We start from the raw sequence: 15229 nt of genomic DNA on the forward strand, positions 1-15229 counted from the left end.
CTCCACTACTACCTCGTTACTAGAACAAATAACTCTTTCCTTTGGCTCTTTGTGAAGCTGCTATCATTGCACAGAAAACTAGAATGGCAACTCTTAATTATGATTTCTCACTAAAAACGAAGACTTGTGTCTCATGGCTCTCTTTCATTATTAACAGCTCTGCTTCTTGACTTGACTTGTTAAAGTCTCCTAATGTCACCATAAATAGAAAAGACTTTTATTGCATTGTTGCAAGTAACAGGTTTGGCAGCATTTCCCAGCCAGTAGCTAATCATTAAACCCACTGGCATCATCCTCTTTTTACAGAAGTGACATTATTCCTGAGATGTTTTTCCATGGAAATGAATAGAACAATTGCAGTTTAAATGTGTGAATGAGGATGCTCATACCCAGCCCTCATTCTTCCTAAATTCTAGAAGGGAAATTCTTCAAGATCTGAATACAGAGGTTTGGCTTTGATTTATGCATCCAGTGATGGATGGAAGCCCCTCTCTTTAGCAAAAGTGACATTTTAGTTTGAAAGATTAATTTGAGAAGAGTGCCAGAACAAATCTGAAAAATACTTTGAAGAAAGCCAATTCAGACAAAATTGAATTGGTCAGGTGTGTTTATGTACAAAGGAAACTGGACAAAAGAGCACCATCATATGTAATGGGGGTGTCTGTGGAAGGGGATGACCATTGCTAAAATAATCCCTAGTATCTCTAAGGACAATATACACTTAGTTGTATGCAGCTTCTTCATGGCTAACTATCAAACGTTGGGATTCAGTTAGAGAAAGAACAGAAGGTGAAGAAAAGGGTGGAACATCCACACATTTTACTCCAGCAATGAGTAAATATAAAAAGATCTGCCCTCACAGATTAGTTCCAATTTCATCATAGTATTTGAATCAGGCATTGTGTGAGAAGCTGCCCTTACACTGAGGCCATTCATGACCTTCCTAGAAGCAACATCAAAACAAATACACTGTAACAGTGGATGCACTGATCCACAACTGAAACAAGGATTATTTATACAAGGAAGGTAGTTTCATATCCAAGGTGAATGAAGAGTCCTTTCCTTTCCTGCTTGGGGGAATATGAAGATTTCAGGCATAGAGTCCCTGGTACCCCAAAGACAATAATCCCGCTCCAAAAGAATGATCTCATGCAAATAGGCAAGTCAATTTCCATGTTCATTATAAGGGGAGAAGATTTCAAAATTGAATTAGGTACTTTTCTAAGGAAGCAGGCTCAATGACGTTTTAGCGACTAAATCAGATTCTTAGAATAGCAACTTAATTTATAGGTTCAAACTCTCCAACATTTCTATAGGATTAAAAGCTGAAGGGCTCCCTTCCCTCCCTCCCTCTCTTCCCATCCATCCATCCATCCATCCATTTTTGCTGTTCCTAAGCCCAAGTTAACCAGGCATTCAAGGAGCTTCTATCTGATGGGACACATCTCAAGTGCTGAGCCATGATCAAGCCATCAGGTCCACACATCTAACCTGTAATTGAATTTGGATTCCTTACTCTGATCTCAAGTCCTGCAAAGTAGATTCAGCAGGTCACAGGATCCCTATGAAAAAAAAGCAACTGAGATACACCAAGGTTTCAGCAGAGATATTGAGGTTTATTAAGATCTCCCTTCATTGTCAAAGTTCTTGGGAAAAAGTGGGTTCTGCCAACTCTTTTAAAAGCTGATTTTGTTTCTCCATTATTTGCACAGCCTGACATTCATTTTCTTTCACAGGGCTCTTGAGATTACCTTTGACAGAGTGAAGAGAAAAGTGGGAGAAAAGAACATCAAAAGATTAATATTGCTGTTGTTTTAAAATACCCAACTTCTACTTTTAGAAAAGAAAGAAAAGAAAATGGTGTAGAGAATAAAAATAATGAAAAAAACAGCTTAAGGGAGCTGTGAGTGCATGATTTATTCTATAGCACAACGTACCAAGAAAAAAAAATTTCTGTCACTCCCAAAGAATTTCCAGGGTATGCCAAAAGATTACAATAGAACAATGGTTACCCGGGAGCTTGTTTCTCTAATCCACAAAAAAAGAAATGAGGGTTTTAGCCTTCCTCTTATCCCATAGGAAGAAGAAAATAAGCAAAATGAGATGAACTTTTCAAATACATTGACTGCCATTTCAGTATGGGTTTTTTTCATGGCACAATTGAGGGAGCCCCAACTTTCTTCTGTGCTTCAGGGTACCAATATTCAGGACCCTGTTTTCTGAGCAGGAAATGCCAAAGGATCTCTGAAAACTTCTGAAAACTATTTAGGCTAAAAATTAAATAGACAAGAGAAATGATTGTTATTCATTGTACTGTATCTTAGATGTTCCTAGGATAACACCCCTGAATAAGGATGTTTTTTTTAAAATCTGTTTTTATCAAGAATGTCCCAAAGTATCAGTATTATTAATGACAGATAAAGCAGGACATTTGGCTTGTTAGTTTTTTCCCTAATTGGAGCAGCACTGCAAAGCTTTTTTGGATTAGACCCCTCATTGAAACTTTTGAAGGTTATCCTGCAAGGCCAGGCCTGATAATAACTAAGGATTATGACAATACAATAAACAGGTAAAGTACAGAGAGATGTTGAGTTTCTGCTTATGAATGTCCAGGCTGATGACAAAACACAGATTCTCACAACTGGAATTGTTGAGTAATAGCCCATTAATTCTAGAAGTTATTTGAAACCATGGAAAGAGAGGATACATAAAATTGAACCCACGTTGAATCACTCCAATAAAAGAAAGGCAGACTCATAATGTGAAGAAATATGAACAATCTTAAATGTGAAGGACTGCATGCCAAAACCGACCAGTCCACATTTTCAGATTTAGTTTAGATGCATGATGGGATTTTGAATCCTTGAATTCCCGGTAAGCATGGGTTGAATTTGGATTGAAGTTAGGAGCTGTAGCTCTACCACAGCTGTAAAACAACTTGATGGGGAAATCCAGTTTGTAGATGCCTCAAGGTTTTTTTAATGGATCATTTAGTAAAAAATTATAAATTATCTCCCAAAACTGTTTTTTCAAGAGGCAACTGGATTTTCTGTTTTTTTTTCTTTGAAGACATTTCACTTCTTATCTAAGAAGCTTCTTCAGCTCCGGCTGGATGGTAGAGAATCATCGTCATTTCACTGATGTGGTTCTTCAGTCAGAGCTGACTTTCACAGATATGGAGCCATCACTGAAAAGAAAAAAAAATCCTGCTAGTATGTATTCATTTAATGTTTCTTGGCCAGTCCTTTGAGGTTTATCCCAAAGCTCATCAAAGCTCATATTAATCTATGCGGCTCTGCATCAAAACTGTTCCCAAATCATTTAAGGTTACAGTTCAGAACGAGAACTTTACATTCAACCTGAAAACAAATAACTAACCAATGTGACTGGCCCAGAACTGGTGATCCAAGCATGGTTCAAACATCTAATTGATCATCCAGAATCCTGAAAATTGCATTCTATGCCAGCTAAAGAAAGCACCATAATTTAATAGAAGGACATAGAGACATTTTTACAACCTCCCCTGCCCTAAGTTTTTTCCATTGTACATTTGATGAATGTGACAGTTTCCCAGACTGAGGCCATTTCTTTCCTATTTGGCAAAGTATGAATGGGAGACGACTTTGGATAACTTTCAAGATTATTTTCTTATTCTCCTCCGTCTTGGTCTCCAGCTCTGGTGAGACCGCAACTTCCAGAATTCTCAATGCAGCTGGAAGATAGCAATAATAAAAGAGCTTAGATTTATATGCTGCTGCACAGGGCTTTATAGCCCCGTCTAAGTGGATATGAGGCAAAGGAAAATGATAGTAGATATTTTGAGTGCAGCGTTGCTTGGTTAACATACAGTTGATTGATTAGACTGAGACTCAATTCCCATTTTGAAAACCATGGGAGAGATTCAACAGCTTTACCTAGGTAGTGCAGAAAGCAACACCGATTGCTATGGGAAGAAAAACATGCACCAGTTCAACCAATCAGATTCACTTTGCTTGTCACAAAAGATGAACACATGATTTTGGGGCACAGCAATGGTAATAAATCTGCATTTTGATCACAAGACATGGGGATGCTACAAAAGTCTTAAACTATGAATTATAAATCACATAAACCATGTTTTTCAGTATTGTTGTAACTTCAAATGGTCACTTAAACAAACTGCTGTAAATCAAGGATTACCTGTAAAAGGTTTTCTGTCTTTCTGAACTCAGTTTTTTTGCCATATAATTTCTTCTTAGAATAGAGGGCAGAAGAAATAAAACATCTGCATTTCTTTCCCCTCTATGCCTAAAGAAAAGAGGCATGTTGCTTTTCTAAGATTACAACATTTGGGGACTTGGTCACAAGGTTGTCAGATAATAGATCAGTCTGAAAATAATATAAAACTAACCGTCTTTAACTTTGTATGCAATCATTGATTCTATAGTCACAATGAATTCAAACTGGAGGAAAATATAGGTTCTGTTAGCTTTTTCTCCCCGTTTTCATCGTAGGTTCAGATTAAGAGTACAAATGGATAAGTCTATCAGCTTTGCTTTTGCAAAAATTTCTTATTTCAATGTGATGAAATCTTTTCAGACCCGCTGCTTACTAATTTGGCAGAAACATGCAATAATATCTGTAATTTATGTTATACAAGATGCCTCCTTTACTCCTTTTCTCAATGTTTGCATTTTTGCAAATTTCCAAGAGATAAAAATAGAAGGTGGTATACTTACTTGTAATATAGGCATTTTAAAAAAAATTTAAAACAATGGGCTGTATTGCAACATTCTTGTAAATATAAATATTGGCATACACATGCATTGCAGGCTGTTTGGTATGAAAATGATATTTCTGTTTAAAATTTCATCTGTATTATCTGTTCCAGTTTATGCAGGCAGTCCTTGACTTTCAAGCACAATTGACCCCAAAATTTAGGTTACTAAGCGAGACATTTGTGAAATGAGTTTTGCTCCAACAGTCACTAAAACAAACTGTTGTAAGTTGAGGACTACCTGTAGTTCATGGTGATGACCTTTTAAACATATAAGGTAAACCTATTTCTCCTAGAATGTTTCATATTGAGAGGTAGATGTGTAACTACCAAGAAATGCACATTTCTTCTTTCTTCAGTGAATGTAACCTTTATTGCTGTCAACTTTATTAATAATTTGATGCTTAATAAAAAGGACTTTCTGTCAGAATCACCATTATCATCTTTTGTAGCAGTGCTTATAGAATATTCTGCAAAGTGCAAATAAATTATCGCTATATGGTGAATCTTCAAAATAATTCTTGTATGTGTCTATGGAACTGCCATTGATTGGCACTGAAAAAACCCTGAATGCTACTTTATTATGGAAACTTGGAGAATTTTTTTAAAAATATATTTGAGTCAACAGATAGACAAAGAAAATCCAGACCTTTGATGACCCCTGGTGAATAAATTTAGCACTGCATTGAGATAACAGCTTTAAAATGCTTCTCACAATGAAATCCTGTACATTCTCTAAGTCATATAACAAAGAGAATGTTTTAAAAAATATTATGGATGCTTATACACTTTTCAATGTTTAGTCTATGATTACTGGTTATAGAGATAATCTTTTTAGAGATAACAATAGCTCTTCAGATAATAAAACGACAGAGACCATTTCAATGTAGATTTGAAACGTTTATTACAGAGAAAAAGCAACTTATGTAATAACTCCCAATTGCTAAAGAGCACGATGTTTTGTATCTGGAATTCTTCAAGTATTATTCTGTGGAAAATGTCTTTATTTAAACCAAACCTCTATGTGTGAGAGTAATTTCACAGAGAAGCATTTTAGCAAACTGATATTTTTAAAATGCAGCACACACAACACACTAAAAATATATCCGTGTGACATTTATCTGATATAAAAAATAATTTGACAGTGGAAAATATGATTATCACCCCTTTCATTTTTTAAAGGTGAATGAGCAAAATATTGTTGTGCACCAGCATGTCAGGATGAAAATCGTCAGCTGTAAGTCAGATGGGTGCAAGGAAGTAACCTTTAGGTTTCTAGAAAACATAAATTGTACACATAGTCAGGTAGCCTTATGGATCATGACAGGCCCACCATCATACTCCTCTCTGTGGACCAAACTGTCCTGCCTCACACAGTCTCCCAAACCAGAAACTTAGAAGTAATCCCAGAACAGAGGTGGAGAACAATTTTGCAATCTTCTGCAGCTCATTCAGAAGATTCAGATCTGCAATCGAACGATTGATTAATTATATGCCATCAAGTCATTGTCGGCTCTTATCAACTGTACTGATGTTTTCTGTGTTCTTCTCCAAGGAACAGATGCTTTAGATCAGAGGTGGGGAATGAAGGCCCCTTTATGACGTGTGGACTTCAACTCCCAGAATGGCTGGCTCAGGAATTCTGGGAGTTCAATGGCCCCCAAGTCATAAAAGGGCCGTTGTTCCCCACCTCTGTCCTAGAGGAACATGGGGCTGTAAAATGAGGACTGAAAGGGAGGATGGAGAGGAGAAATATAGATTATATTTTATTTAATTTAAATGTTTATTCAACTCATTTTATTTAATTTAAATAATTTAAACCTTTATTATAACTCAAGAAAGTGAACATACCTAGTACACCTTCCTCTCCCTGCAACCATTCCTTGTATTTGTATTTAATCTTGATGATTATGCAATGACAGTTTACTTGGAGGATTTTAAATATATTTATAAATATAAATATAAAATATAAATATATTTTAAATAAAATAAACTCATGGTAGCAACCAAATAGTTCCAGTAATTTTGGCAATATAAAAACATGTATGGAAAGATAAACCCTTTGGAGGGGGGTGTTCTTCAGGACAGCCTTGATTTCTGATGACCACATGGAGAAGTCTCTGCAGTTTTCTTTGCAAAAATTTTTTGGGAAGTGGCTTGCCATTGCTTTCTTCCTGGGGCTGAGAGAGTAATTGGCCCTAAGTCACTGAACCAGCTTTGCCAAGGATGGACTAGAATTCAGTCTACCCCACTTCCCCCTTCTTTAATTCAGCACTAAGTACATATGCACATATGTATACATTATTTTTTTGTGCTAGCAAGTCATTTTTTTATTCCTGGAGACCACATAAATAGATTTTCCCCCATGATGATATGTTCCTAACCTGGTCCTTCCATTTTCTGTGCATTTATTACCACTTTTATTGAATTCATCCATCTTGCAGCTGGTCATCTTCTTCCCTTTCCGCCCTCTTTTCCCAGTGTTAGTGCCTTCTCAAAAAAGCTAGGTCTAATGTGTCCAAAGTAGGATAATTAGAGCCTCTCTATTTATGCCTCAAATGAGAACTCTGGGTTGAATTGTTCAGTGATCCATCAGCTTATTTTCTTGACTGTCTGGCCTGTTTTCAGGAGTTTTCTCTAACCAAAATTCAAGGCACCAATATTCTTCCCAGCCTGCTTCTTCAAAGTCCAGCTCCCATAGAGTGTCATGGGCAGATCATACAACCATCACAGATAATGATTTTAGCAATGGAATTTGATCCTGCCCACCAAGAGCACTAAACAAGTTGTGGCACCTTGAAGAGATCCACCTATATAGTGAATATTTCAATAATGTTTCAAAAAAAATGCTCTGGAGTCTTCAGGTCACTCTTCATGCCATGACTGAGGCTTTAGACTTGTCTACAACTGTGTTAGGCATTGACACATATCTACATTGTGAAGGGGTTGATGGTTAAGTGTAGGTTGCAGACATTTGTCGATGGGCTGATGCGCATACCTCCCAAATCTCAACTGATTTGTTGTGTGGATATGCGCATCCTGCATGCTGATGGATTGATCTGACTTCCTGTTGGGAGGCAAGTAGAAGGCAAGCCATGTTCAAACAACAAAATGGAGCAGCTAGAGCAGAGACCTCAAATGAAGTATAAATGCAACTGCTATGCAACCATCTGTAAAGGAAAGATGTATAAGTTCCCTGACATGCAGTGATGCAGAAGTCTAAATCATGTCTTCATCTGAGCCTGACAATTCCCTACAGTAAGTCAACATCTTTGAGCCACGGTGATGCAGTGGTTAGAGAGCAGTACTGCAGGCTACTTCTGCTGACTGTCAGTTGCCTACAATTTGGCAGTTCAAATCCCACCAGGCTCAAGGTTGACTCAACCTTCCATCCTTCTGAGATCAGTAAAATGAGGACCAGGGGTGGGATTCTACCAGTTCACACCTATTTTCTAGAACCAGTTGTTAACATTCTAAGCAGTTTGGAGAACTGGTTGGTAGAAGAAATTACTGGCCTAATCCTGTAAGGAAGGCGGGAAGGAAACATTCTGGTGTTGCTTACAGAAACTGCCTCTCCGTTAACCCTTTTTACATTCTTGGCAGGACTAGACTTCCTGTCTCTGGAACGTCTCTGGAGTTTTTTCCCCCTCCTTTGCTGGTACTTTGGTTGTGTGGAGTGACCATTCAAAGTTACAATGGCACTGAAAAAAGTGACTTATGACCATTTTTCACACTTAGGACTGTTGCAGCATCCCCACAGTCATGAGAGGCTAGGGGAGGAGATGCGTGCCTCGATGTGAGTGATATGGAGTTGGCTACACCCAGCCAATAACATGACCACCAAGCCATGTCCACCCAGTCACATGACCACCAAGCCACACCCACCACCTAAGCCATGCCCACAGAACCGGTTGTTAAAAATTTGAATCCCACCCCTGATGAGGACCCAGATTGTTGGGGGTAATAGGCTGACTCTGTAAACCACTTAGAGAGGGCTGTAAAGCACTAAGAAGTGGTATATAAGTCTAAGTGCTATTGCTATCTCCCATACTGTAGATTTTACAGTTGGTGGGGAGAACTGAGGCTTCCTACAGCCGGAGGCAACGTGGCCTGATAGACATCCCTTTATGAATCATAAAAGGTGGGCATAATACAATCGTTCTTTACCTGGCTCGTTCCAGATATGTTCAGACTGCACCTCCCAGAGTTCCTGCCCAATTATGCCCTGCTGGCTACCTTCACATCAGCACATCTGGAAGGGACAATATGGGAAAGACTGTCATAAAATGCCAAGGGAAGGAATGGAAGATTAAACAGCAGATGAGATAACAGACAGGATAATTACACAGCATTAAAGCTTCAGATTTATTTTTAAGACATTTAAGCTCTTTTTAGAAAGGGCCTTGCTAAGTTTTGTGAAACCAAAAAGAAGAAGAAGTCCTTGATGCTGAAGGAAATGCAGGAAGAAAGGTGAATATCAAAATACCCTGCTGATTCCAAGTGTAGGAATGGAGGAACATTGGATTTCAGGGGACAGGGGAAGAAAAATGTTTATGCATCTTAACGCATATTAAATTGATGCTGGTGGAGGAGAGGGAGATACTGTAATATACAGCAACTCATTTTCCTGCATTTGTGTTGCATTTACTAGAAACACAGACACATCCCCAAATGTGTAAGTTCTGCATTGCTGGAAACCTTTGAAAGTAGACTTTAAGTTGGAGGAAAGCTTTCAACTCAGATGCACCAAAGGCTCATTATTTATGCAAGATTTAGATATATTCATTTGCATTCTGAAATAAAGAAATAGTGCATAAAGGAAGCAGACTTTTCTTGGGAGAGTCCTGCTGTCAAGCAGAGTGTCAACCCTGAAGCTGACCTGACCAAAGCCAGTGTTGACAGCTTCAGAGTTGCCACATTGGAGCTGAGAGTCAGGGAGGGGGCATATGAGACAGCTGGGATTCCATAGCCAAACCAAAATACTTTCTCTTGGGAACCAAGGACATTCTCACACCTGGTCGGAGGAAGGCGGAGTAATGTCACCAGGCAACCAGACCGGGCCATGATTGGATCATGTGACTAATTGTTTTGAGAAAGTGACAAACTTTTAATCAGGTGAAAACTGTGGGAGCCTTCAGAGTTGCTTTTCACCAGATGCGTGCCAATATGATATATCCAATAAAGCTATTCTTTGTGGAATCTGCCAGCCTCGGAGTTTTGCTTTCTAGGGGTCTATTACTTGGAACCCTGACTCAATGCTCTATAGAGAGCCATCAGTGGCAAAGTTGTAACCCTCTAAATCAAAGGTGTTCAACCACAGCAACTTGAAGAATCTACGGACTTCAACACCCAAAATTCCCCAGCCAGCATGAATGGCTGGGGAATACTGGGAGTTGAAATCCACAAGTTACCAAGATTGAACACCTCAAGATGTTCAGATGCCTTTCTGAATTGCAGCCTTGAGGCCATGAGGTGCTCTCTATAGATGTTTTCATTAGAAGAGAAGAGAAGAGAAGAGAAGAGAAGAGAAGAGAAGAGAAGAGAAGAGGGATAGAATAGAATAGAATAGAATAGAATAGAATAGAATAGAATAGAATAGAATAGAATTCTTTATTGGCCAAGTGTGATTGGACACACAAGGAATTTGTCTTGGTGCAAATGCTCTCAGTATACATAAAAGAAAAGATACATTCGTTAAGAATCAAGAATCATAATGTACAACACTTGATAGTCATAGGGTACAATCAGCAATCAAATCATACTAGGAAACAGTCAATCTAAATCGTAAGGATACAAGCGACAAAGTTACAGTCCTACATTCACAAGTGGGAGGGGTGATAAGGAGTATCATTGGTGATAAGGAGTGATGAGAAGATTAACAGTAATAGTAGTGCAGACTTTGTTATAGATGAACAGTGTTGAGGGAATTATTTGTTTAGCAGAGTGATGGCTTTCGGGAAAACACTGTTCTTGTGTCTAGTTGTTCTGATGTGCAGTGCTCTATAGCGTCGTTTCGAGGGAAGAAGTTGAAACAGTTTATGTCCGGAATGTGAGGGGGTCTGTAAATATTTTCACAGCCCTCTTTTTAACTCGTGCAGTATAAAGGTCCTCGATTGAAGGCAGGTGGGTAGTAATTGTTTTTCTGCAGTCCTAATTATCCTCTGAAGTCTGTGTCTGCCTGTTGGGTTGCAGAACCAAACCAGACAGTTATAGAGGTGCAGATAACAGACTCAATAATTCCTCTGTAGAACTGGATCAGCAGCTCCTTGGGCAGTTTGAGCTTTCTGAGTTGGCGCAGAAAGAACATTCTTTGTTGTGCTTTTTTGATGATGTTTTTGATGTTAGGTGTCCATTTTAGGTCATGTGATATAGTAGAACCTAGAAATTTGAAAGTCTCTACTGTTGATACTGTGTTGTCTAGTATTGTAAGAGGTGGTAGTATGGGAGGGTTTCTTCTAAAGTCCACCACCATTTCTATGGTTTTGAGTGTGTTCAGTTCCAGATTGTTCCAGTTACACCATGAGGCAAGTTGTATAACCTCCTGTCTGTATGCAGATTCGTTGTTTTCTCGAATGAGACAAATCACTGTTGTGTCATCAGTATTTTAACAGATGGATCGTTTGAGATGCAGTCATTGGTATATAGGGAGAAGAGAAGTGGAGAAAGCACACAGCCTTGGGGGGGCCCTGTGCTGATTGTACAGGTATCAGATGTGATTCTTGCAAATGATTGTTTATATCTACATATATAAATATATTTATAGACAAATATATATAAATATATATACACAAATTGAATGCACACGAGAATGTCTGCTTAGGCTACATTCTATCTGTATTCATGGAACACACGAATAAGATTTATGTACATAGGAAAGTGTATAAGTGGTGTGTAGGATTCATAACTGTGCTTAATGCTTCTGAATGGTCATTGAGTGTCAACGTCTCTACATCTTTTTCACAGGGGAAATATATTTTAAAGTTGATGGTTCATGAGCTCCCTCATTCTTTCTGCCGGCTCCCTCAAGAATTGTTTCTTCTCTCCAACCTATCAGATGATTGTTAGCAAAAGATTGGAAGAATATGTCTTGCGTTGCATTCTACCAATAATTACAATTTTGTAGATGTTTCATTCAATATCTATGTAGAACAGGGAAATGGAGGACCGAGGATGTCCCAGGGCAATATTCAGATCAAAGGAAAGCAAACCATAGTTTTTACTGTGTGAAGAATTTTCATCAAAAATAAAATGTGCCAGCTAACTATTGGGGATGATGGGGAAATGGTTAGTCTTATAAGTAGGCTCTCAAAAGCACCTCTGTAACACTTCAGAAATGAAATTTAAACAACCAACTTTGAAGTCATTTATGAGTTTCTTGTTCCTTTTCTTACATACTCTTCTGAAAAAGTTTGGGCTAGAACAGCTGTCTCCAACCTGGCTGAGGGAACTCTGGGAGTTGAAGTCAACAAGTCTTAAAGTTGCCAAGGTTGGAGACCCCTGGGCTAGAATGCAATGAACGTGTTTTCAAATCACTTCTGTTGCTCATTATAATTTATGACTGCCTTTACAAACCAGCTTCCTTGCGCTATCAAGAGGAAATTGAACTGACGACTAGATGGATGCTATGAGATTCTGATCATCGTATGACCTTGGTTGCCTGAGATGAAGAACAAGGTGGGGTCTCTATCTTCAACCCATTTCAAATTCAGTATCTGTGATCTTCCATGTTGGCAGTCATCCCACTCTGCTTCGTGGTAGGGCTGGAACTGCGTAGGAAAACATCAACTCAAGTGTTCACAAAGAAATTATGAAGGCTGTCATTCAAAGGAACATGAAAAAGCAGAGATGCAGAGACAGGGATGGTTGTATCGATAACACATAGACCAATTTTTGCTCTGGCATTTTTCTCTCCCATTTGAAACATCACAACAGTGTTTTATTTTCACTTCTGATTCAGGAACATTCATTTGGGAGTTGGAACATTTTGTATTGTCAGCAGGACGACTTGTTCTCCATTCTGTTCCCAAAGCCAGAGGTTCTGCATGACTTATTCATCTTGATATAGGATGGACTGTGCTTGCTTTGGTGGTCGAGATTCTGTGCTGAAACCAGCCTGAATATTTGGGAATTGTGCACCCCTGGATAGTTTTACTTACCAATCTTTGTTTTCAGGAGAATGTTGTGTATCCTACAAAGATAAAAATAACTACAACAAGGATGTATTGTATAAACCTTGGAAAAGCCTGTAAAAACAGTAGAAAGAAATCAATTAGAGTCACCATGGAAACAACTAACAATGTTGCATGCTAGAAGGACTGAAAAATAAAGCAAACCAGCAAAACAAAACCTGCATATATTTGGTTAATATTAAACAAATGAGGTAGAATCCTTATTCAAGACATTTATTTTCTAAAAAAATAACTAAATTAAAATAATATTACTGTTATTTTAAATAAATGTTTCCAGAATAAAGATGACTTTAGGAGAAAACTGTAGTTTATAGAGCTTTACCCCATGTTATTCCAATTTATTAAATCTTCTTTTTAAAAAGATTACAATAATATGATAGATACCAAATCTCTACCATTTTAGATACTTTGGTATCTAGCATGTTTGATACCGAGCCTTAAGATAAGTGAAAATCAGTAGTGATGCATAGTTAAACTTTATTTAAAACCTTTTATTTTTTAAAAAAAACTTAAAATAAAGCTCTTGACCAATTAAGTTATATGTATAACATATTTATGAATATATATGTATGTATATGTGTGTGTATGTATGTGTATATGTGCGTCTGAGTGCATCTATGCATATATATGTATGTCTACGTATATCTATATATGTGTGTGTGCATGTGCATGCATGCATGTGTGTGTGTGTGTGTGTGTCTGTGTGTCTGTGTATAGAGAGAGGAAGGCTCGGACGAGGGCTCTGCATCAGAGGCAGAGATGGGGCCAGGGCAGGCTGACAGCCATCAGCTGCCTTCAGACTCAGACAGCAGTGAGGCGGGGAAGTTTCTGGAATCGGTTCCCAGCCTGCGCATACGCACGGCTACCAGAAGACAAGAACAATTGAGAAAGCAGGGTCGACTCAGGAGTAAGGCCACATCTCAGAGATTATTGGCCCCTCCCGTAGGACATAAAAGAGAAGTAAACAGGACATAAGCTTTTGCAGGAAGCAATTAATTCATCTGGTCGATTCAAGCTTTGAAAAGTTCTGTTTGACTCTGTGTCAAGTTTGGCCTTGCCCTGCATTTGGCAATTAGTTCTCTGGCAGCATTTCAAGTGCAATAAAGTGGGTGTTTATAAACATTGCCCTGAAAGACTGTTTGTGAAGCCTTGCAGGCTGTGAATGAACATAATTCACAGCCGTGGAAATAAGAGGTTTCGCTGGAACTAAGATTGTGTTTTATGCTTTCTAAGGAAGCCTAGGTGAGAACTGTCTATCCCAAAAATAAGCCCTAGTTAAGTCCTGCCCACTATCTGGTTGTACAAAGTGGGGCGAGGCATGTGCGTAAAAATCAAGTTAGGGCAGGGGTGGAGATCTGGAGCTGCCCTATGCACCTTGCACCCACTTACTTTAGGACCGCCGCAGCCAGGCCTCCTATACCCTGACACCTGACACACTGCTGCCCAGCTTCTTCTGTGGCTGCTTGTGGCCACTTGTGGCTGGACACCACATGGCATGGCATGCTGGTGCCACCGCTCATGCATGCAACAGCACAACATAGCATGCAGCCTCCTGCCACAAGCGGCAGCACTGGCGCGCCAAACGTCTGGCCATAAGCGGCCACAGAAGAAGTCAGGCAGTGGTGTGACAGGTGTCAGGGTGTGGGAGGCCTGGCTACGGTGGTCCTAAGGTAAGCAAGTAAGACATCCCCCCAAAATAAGACCATGTCTTAGATAGATAGATAGATAGATAGATAGATAGATAGATAGATAGAATAGAATAGAATAGAATAGAATAGAATAGAATAGAATAGAATAGAATAGAATAGAATAGAATAGAATAGAAATAATTCTTTATTGGCCAAGTGTGATTGCACACACAAGGAATTTGTCTTGGTGCAAATGCTCTCAGTATACGTAAAAGAAAAGATACATTCATCAAGAGTAAAGAATCATAAGGTGCAACACTTAATGATAGTCATAGTGTACAATAAGCAATCAAATCATACTAGGAAACAGTCAATATAAATCGTAAGGATACAAGCAACAAAGTTATAGTCATACAGTCACAAGTGGGAGGGGATGGGTGATAAGGAGTGATGAGAAGATTAATAGTATCTGTCTGTCTATCTATCTATCTATCTATCTATCTATCTATCTATCATCTATCTATCTATCATCTATCTATCATCTATCTATATCTTTTCTTTCCCAACTAGAGAAAAATATGGCCATATTCTATTCTTTAAAAAACAACAACACAATATTAGTAGAAGTATGTAAACCAGCACTATCAAAAATTACA

At 38.6% G+C, this 15229-nt stretch overlaps 1 long non-coding RNA gene across 1 annotated transcript; it reads right to left on the reverse strand.

The window, feature by feature from the left end:
• Window positions 1-3077: 3077 nt before the first annotated feature.
• LOC148132464 (uncharacterized) lies at window positions 3078-13003 on the reverse strand. The gene is made up of 3 exons (XR_015748026.1): window positions 12913-13003; window positions 8924-9008; window positions 3078-3187 (listed from the first exon to the last, which is right to left on the reverse strand). It is a non-coding gene; the product is annotated as an uncharacterized LOC148132464 (long non-coding RNA).
• Between the last annotated feature and the right edge of the window lie 2226 nt (window positions 13004-15229).

This window comes from Notechis scutatus, chromosome 2 (assembly GCF_049901735.1).
Source record: "Notechis scutatus isolate UNSWTSFEM ecotype Mainland chromosome 2, rNotScu1.2, whole genome shotgun sequence".
NCBI classification, from domain to species: domain Eukaryota; kingdom Metazoa; phylum Chordata; class Lepidosauria; order Squamata; family Elapidae; genus Notechis; species Notechis scutatus.